Source organism: Triticum aestivum, chromosome 1D, assembly GCF_018294505.1.
Source record: "Triticum aestivum cultivar Chinese Spring chromosome 1D, IWGSC CS RefSeq v2.1, whole genome shotgun sequence".
NCBI classification, from domain to species: domain Eukaryota; kingdom Viridiplantae; phylum Streptophyta; class Magnoliopsida; order Poales; family Poaceae; genus Triticum; species Triticum aestivum.
This window is the reverse complement of record NC_057796.1, coordinates 77,433,485-77,441,295: the sequence shown is the minus strand read 5'-3', so window position 1 is coordinate 77,441,295 and position 7,811 is coordinate 77,433,485.

Sequence of the window (7,811 nt, the reverse complement as noted above, 5' to 3'; positions counted from 1 at the left end):
AACCATTCAAGACAGATGTTATAACCGGTAGGAAAAAATGTTGCAAACGATGGCATAAAATGTGGCATGGTCGACTGAGACTTGGTTAAATCTCAGTCGATTGATTTTTAGCAGGACCGCATTTGTAATTAGGACGGTGATAGGAGAATATGGATTCCATCAAATTAGTTCAGTCGCCGGTAGTGATTTTATTATCAAAATTAGTTATATTCAATACTTCATTTGTAATTAAGAGGGTAACAAGTAATGCGTTTTATATCTTTTGACAGCAGCAGATTATAAAATCCTGTTTTTTTGTATGTCCACATTCCTCTATCCTATTTTTGTTCACATTCTTTCTTTTTATTATAGAGGCCGGCCTGATGTTATGGACGCATGCGAATGGTTCATATGTAGCTTACATATAGAAAATGCAGTGTTCTCTATTATTTATTTATGAAGAAGATAGCTACCATGACGACCTCACCTACTACATAGTCAACCACGCATAGAAGCATCTCAGAAAATACACTATGACCTCTAACTAAAATTAGTAGATCCGTTGCTTAAATTTAAAATTATAGTTATCACTAGAATGATCATCGTTTCTAATCGAGAAGAACTCTCATTACTACTCTTTTGGGCAATTTCTATTTCCATACCAAATTTTCAATATTTCTATTCATATGGTAATCACTTTGATCTGTATTCGTTAAACTAATGGCAGACCAGGTAGACCCTGCAACTACAATCTAGAGTGATTTTCATAGTTTCACTATTTGCCACTCAATGGATTTTTCTTCAATACTTCAAAAATTCCCGCCGCAACGCACACGTACACATTAGCACAGAGCACGCGCACCACACACGCGCCAGGGACAGAACCTTTCGACCCTAGGGTCGAACCCGAACCGTTTCCTGCGGTTGTAGCCGCCGCCAGCCAAGCGCATGCACGCGCGCCGGCTGTACTTCTCGCCGCGCCCACGCACGCCCTGTAGCTCGCGTCGCCGCGCCGGCTGCACGTCCGTGTCAACTCGCCACGTCTGACGCCCACCCTTGTAACTCATGCCTCTGCTCCGGCTGCACGTCTGTCTCGCCGTCGTCCGCAGCACCACAGCCACAACCACAACCACACGCCGGCCGTCCGTGACCTCTGGAGCGAGCGCTCGCGCGTTGCGCCGGCGCTCGCCCTGCAGCTTGTGTTGCGCGACAGCTGCTCGAGGCACGACGGAGCCGGGAATGGAGGTCATGCTGCTGTCGTGGAGCCAGGAACACGACGTGCACGTTCAACACTGGGCATCTCGCCTAAGGCGCCCCCGTCTACACTGAGTATACAGAGAGGTAGGGTCGAACCTTAGGTTTACCCGTTGCCCTCTTAGACGAGGTGCGGCCTGAACCGTGGCCCTGGGATTTTGCGACAGGTTCACAGGTCCAGTAACAGTTCCAGAACGGACCGGACCATTTGAATCTTGATCTAACCCGCCGCCCGTCGATCGAGAGAACGTACACGCATGACTGACGACATGGAGGGTGGCTGCATGGATGCGTCGCCGCCGAGAGGCCTGGCCGTCCGTACATATCGCGTACGTCCATCAAAACGTACTCGCCGACGCCGTCCATGCGTGCGCGTGTGCTCGGTGTGCGTTGTGTGAAATGTATATATAATAAAGCGTTAATCTCTTTGTTTGACACAAAAATGTGTGCGCTCAACTCGCAAAGACGTTGCCGCGGCAGCTAGAGCCTGCATGCGTAGAATTTTAGTTTCTTTAATTATTTGTTTCACCCGTGACAAGTGGGACCTGCATTGACAAAGCGAGAAAATGAGCTGACGAGGTGCCACTTTACTATTTGACTGGTCAACTGGATAATATACAGTGAGATAGTGACTGTATAATAATCAGAAGTCATGTATAATGACCGTATTAATCATATTCTTATGTACAGTGATCAAAGTGAGCTATGGGCACAAGTTCAATGACTGCCAGTGCATTTTACTCCTCTAGAAACAAACTATTCTTTGAAGGGACGATTTCATTGCATTCCGCGCGCTAATTACATCTTCAAAAGGGCCATGTTCTTGCAGCAATGGAGGCCTTTAGGAAGAAGGCAGGACAGTGACGATCCAACGCATGGGCTACCATTGCAGCGGCCGATCCAACGCATGCACGCTAATCCAGCCTTGGGTGTTTCCCCATCGACATCCTCAGCTCTCCCCGGTGGGCTCAACATATGTTGTCCTTGCCTGTGTCGATCCGTTGAGAATAATCAACCACATAAATACAAGGAAGACACCAAAATTTGTTAAAAGGTTCACCAACATGGCTACATCCATGAACATGTCTATAAGCGCTCCTCTTCATATACTAAATCTACATACTATAACCGTCAATGAGCCCGTAAGGGCCATCACACAACGCTCTGACCATCGCGCCATGGTCGGAATAACCACCCCTGCCACAGGCACCAGGACCATCTCTCTCGTTATCATACTATCTCATCTTTAGTATATTTGGATGCTGAAAGAGCATGGTGCCCCCATGTGTGGTTTTGGTAATTGATGACATTGTCTATGGACTAATGGTTGCCTTGAGTTATATTTGAAGGATTTGTCCATAGGCATTTCTTGAAGTCCATGTGTTGGTTTTAAGGAGTTTATGAGATGACCAAGGTGCTATTCAAGGAATTATCCAAAGATTGATCATGTACAAGACATGATACAAGGTTGATCAAGACTAAGTCAAAGTGTGAATCAAGTTAATCAACACGCAAAGCTTAGAAGATGTACCAAAAGGGATCAAGTGATCCCATGGTATGGTAAGCATTGTTCACTACGCTTTGTGTACTAACCTATGATCTACGTGAGAGTTCTATGTGGGGTTAAGTTGCGGTGTGCAAGTTCAAGTGGAGCATCACGAAGAGATCACGTCCTTGAAGCTTGTCGTCCATTGTGGTGACAATGGACTTGTGAAGATGTGCCAAAGAGTGGATCACCCATAGTAGAGTATGGGGGAGCAATAAACTAGTCTTCATCGAGCCAACACAATGAAGAAAGGTGGTCCAACTTGAGGAAGTTAAGATCGTCATCATCTAGCTCAAGTGGACTATGTGCAAGGCAAAGGTTTGCCCTTGATAGGTTTTCTATTTTACCGGTCTCATGGTGGTGGTTGGGAGACTGGGTTGTATGATCGATTGTCGTACTATCAAGGGGGGCTCTCGAGTGAGTAGCTTGATCGTATCGTTCGTAGAGAGCTCAATTCATTGCATCATATTTCTTGGTTCTTATTTGGTGTTTCTCTTTATGAGTTTTAGAGCTTATGGTCAACTTCATGACAAGCTCGGGTTCATCGAAAATGGAGTTCATATGCATCTTCTATGATGTTTTCGATGTTGGAGTTTTTGCGGTTCTTCATTCATACAAGTTTCTCTTCTCTATATCATTGGCATTTCTCTACTGCCTCTTCTTATTATAACAAGATCGAGTTTGCCGAATTCGGGACTCATTTGTAGAAGTTATGATATTTCAGGTTTTATAAGCGGTACTTCTGCTGTCCTGTACCGCGACCACTACCGCTGCTTCTAGGGACTCAACTTTTCGTGTCGGGTTGCGCGGAAGTAGAACAGTAATGCGAGCGGTAGTACTGCCCGCCCACTACTGCTCCACTTCGGCTGATCCAGTTGCTTATGGATCTATCGCGCTCTCATCGGTAGTAGGGAGGCAGTGGGTGCGTGATGGCTCGTGTCTACATCAGTATTTTCCCCGAAGAGGAAGGGATGATGTAGCATAGCTACGGTAGGTATTTCCCTCAGTGATGAGACCAAGGTTATCGAACCAGTAGGAGAACAACGCAATACTATGTAAACGGTACCTGCACACAAAGAACAAATACTTGCAACCCGACGCGTAAGAGGGGTTGTCAATCCCTCCCGGGTAAAAGATAGATAAAATTGTAGTAGATTGGATAAACAGATCTCGCGGGAATGCGAGATAAAATAAATAAATAAAAATTGCAGCAAGGCATTTTTGGGTTTTAGGATTAATAGATCTAAAAATAAAAGAGGCAAATAATAGATTGGAAAACAAATATGATAAAGAAGAGACCCGGGGCCCATAGATTTCACTAGTGGCTTCTCTCGAGAAAAAATAGCATACAGCAGGTAAAGAAATTACTGTTGGGCAATTGATAGAACTTCAAATAATTATGATGATATCCAGGCAATGATCATTATATAGGTATCACGTCCAAGATTAGTAGACCGACTCCTACCTGCATCTACTACTATTACTCCACACATCGACCGCTATCCAGCATGCATCTAGTGTATTAAGTTCATGGAAAAATGGAGTAATGCAATAATAAGAACGATGACATGATGTAGACAAGATCTATTCATGTAGGAATATAGCCCATCTTGTTATCCTTAATAGCAACAATCAATACGTGTATTGCTGCCCCTTCTGTCACTGGGAAAGAACACCGCACGACCGAACCCATCACAAAACACCTCTTCCCATGGCAAGAAAAATCGATCTAGTTGGCCTAACTAAACCAAAGATTCGAAAAAGAAATACGAGGCTATAAGTAATCATGCATATAAGAGATCAAAACTCAAATAACTTTCATGGATAAAATAGATCTGATCATAAACTCAAAGTTCATCGGATCCCAACAAACACACCGCAAAAAGAATTACATCAAATAGATCTCTGAGAGACCATTGTGTTGAGAATCAAAAGAGAGAGAGGAAGCCATCTAGCTACTGCCTACGGACCCGTAGGTCTACAATGAACTACTCACACATCATTGGAGAGGCACCAATGAGGATGATGATCCCCTTCGTGATGGTGTCTAGAATGGATCTGGTTGTTCTGGAACTTGCGGCGGCTGGAATTGTGTTTTGTCGACTCCCCTAGGGTTTTTGGATTTTTGGGGTATTTATAGTGCAAAGAGGCGATGCGGGAGGCCACCGAGGTGGGCACAACCCACCAGGGTGCGCTTGGGCCACCAGGCGCGCCCAAGTGGGTTGTGCCCCCTCGGGGCACCCATCTGGTACTTCTTTGGCCCAACTTGTTCCTTCTGGTCTAGAAAAATCTCCAAAAAGTTTTGCTGTGTGATAGTCTCCAACGTATCTATAATTTTTTATTGTTCCATGCTATTATATTATCTGTTTTGGATGTTTAATGGGCTTTATTCTACACTTTTATATTATTTTTGGGACTAACCTACTAACCAAAGGCCCAGTGCAAATTGCTGTTTTTTTACTATTTTAGTGTTTCGCAGAAAAGGAATATCAAACGGAATCCAAACGGAATGAAACCTTCGTGAGAGTTATTTTTGGAACAAACGTGATCCAGGGAACTTGGAGTGGATGTCAAGAAAGAAGCGAGGAGGCCACCAGGCAGGGAGGCGCGCCTGCCCCCCTGGGCGCGCCCCCCACCCTCGTGGGCCCCTCGCAGCTCCACCGACCTACTTCTTCCTCCTATATATATCCATATATCCCAAAAACATCCAGGAGCACCACGAAAACCTATTTCCACCTCCGCAACCTTCTGTACCCGTGAGATCCCATCTTGGGGCCTTTTCCGGCGCTCCGTCGGAGGGGGAATCGATCACGGAGGGCTTCTACATCAACACCATAGCCTCTCCGATGATGTGTGAGTAGTTTACCACAGACCTTCGGGTCCATAGTTATTAGCTAGATGGCTTCTTCTGTTGGGGAACGTAGTAATTTCAAAAAAATTCCTACGCACACGCAAGATCATGGTGATGCATAGCAACGAGAGGGGAGAGTGTTGTCCACGTACCCTCGTAGACCGACAGCAGAAGCGTTATCACAACGCGGTTGATGTAGTCGTATGTCTTCACGATCCGACCGATCAAGTACCGAACGTACGGCACCTCCGAGTTCTACACACGTTCAGCTCGATGACGTCCCTCGAACTCCGATCCAGCCGAGTGTTGAGGGAGAGTTTCGTCAGCACGACGGCGTGATGATGATGATGATGTTCCACCGACGCAGGGCTTTGCCTAAGCTCCGCAACGGTATTATCGAGGTGTAATATGGTGGAGGGGGGCACCGCACACGGCTAAGAGATCTCAAAGATCAATTTTTGTGTCTCTGGGGTGCCCCCCTGCCCCCGTATATAAAGGAGCAAGGGAGGAGGAGGCCGGCCCTAGGAGGGGGCGCACCAAGTGTGGAGTCCTACTAGGACTCCCTAGTCCTAGTAGGATTCCACCTCCCATATGGAATAGGAAAAGAGGAAGGGAAAAAGAGAAGGAAGGAAGGGGGCGCCCCCCTCCCTAGTCCAATTCGGACCAGACCAAGGGGAGGGGTGCGGCCACCCTTGAGGCCCTTTTCCTTCTTTCCCGTATGGCCCAATAAGGCCCAATACGTATTCCCGTAACTCTCCGGTACTCCGAAAAAATACCCGAATCACTCGGAACCTTTCCGAAGTCCGAATATAGTCGTCCAATATATCGATCTTTACGTCTCGACCATTTCGAGACTCCTCGTCATGTCCCCGATCTCATCCGGGACTCCGAACTCCTTCGGTACATCAAAACTCAATAAAACTGTCATCGTAACGTTAAGCGTGCGGACCCTACGGGTTCGAGAACTATGTAGACATGACCGAGACACGTCTCCGGTCAATAACCAACAGCGGGACCTGGATGCCCATATTGGCTCGCACATATTCTACGAAGATCTTTATCGGTCAGACCGCATAACAACATACGTTGTTCCCTTTGTCATTGGTATGTTACTTGCCCGAGATTCGATCGTCGGTATCTCGATACCTAGTTCAATCTCGTTACCGGCAAGTCTCTTTACTCGTTCCGTAATACATCATCCCGCAACTAACTCATTAGTCACAATGCTTGCAAGGCTTATAGTGATGTGCATTACCGAGTGGGCCCAGAGATACCTCTCCGACAATTGGAGTGACAAATCCTAATCTCGAAATACGCCAACCCAACAAGTACCTTTGGAGACACCTGTAGAGCACCTTTATAATCACCCATTTACGTTGTGACGTTTGGTAGCACACAAAGTGTTCCTCCGGTAAACGGGAGTTGCATAATCTCATAGTCATAGGAACATGTATAAGTCATGAAGAAAGCAATAGCAACATACTAAACGATCGGGTGCTAAGCTAACGGAATGGGTCAAGTCAATCACGTCATTCTCCTAATGAGGTGATCTCATTAATCAAATGACAACTCATGTCTATGGCTAGAAACATAACCATCTTTGATTAACGAGCTAGTCAAGTAGAGGCATACTAGTGACACTCTGTTTGTCTATGTATTCACACATGTATTATGTTTCCGGTTAATACAATTCTAGCATGAATAATAAACATTTATCATGATATAAGGAAATATATAATACTTTATTATTGGCTCTAGGGCATATTTCCTTCAGTCTCCCACTTGCACTAGAGTCAATAATCTAGTTCACATCGCCATGTGATTTAACATCAATAATTCACATCACCATGTGATTAACACCCATAGTTCACATCTCTATGTGACCAACTCTCAAAGGGTTTACTAGAGTCAATAATCTAGTTCACATCGCTATGTGATTAACACCCACAGAGTACTAAGGTGTGATCATGTTTTGATTGTGAGTTAATTTTAGTCAACGGGTCTGTCACATTCAGATCCGTAAGTATTTTGCAAATATCTATGTCTACAATGCTCTTCACGGAGCTACTCTAGCTAATTGCTCCCACTTTCAAAATGTATCTAGACCGAGACTTAGAGTCATCTAGATTTAGTGTCAAAACTTGCATCGACGTAACCCTTTACGACGAACCTTTTGTCAGT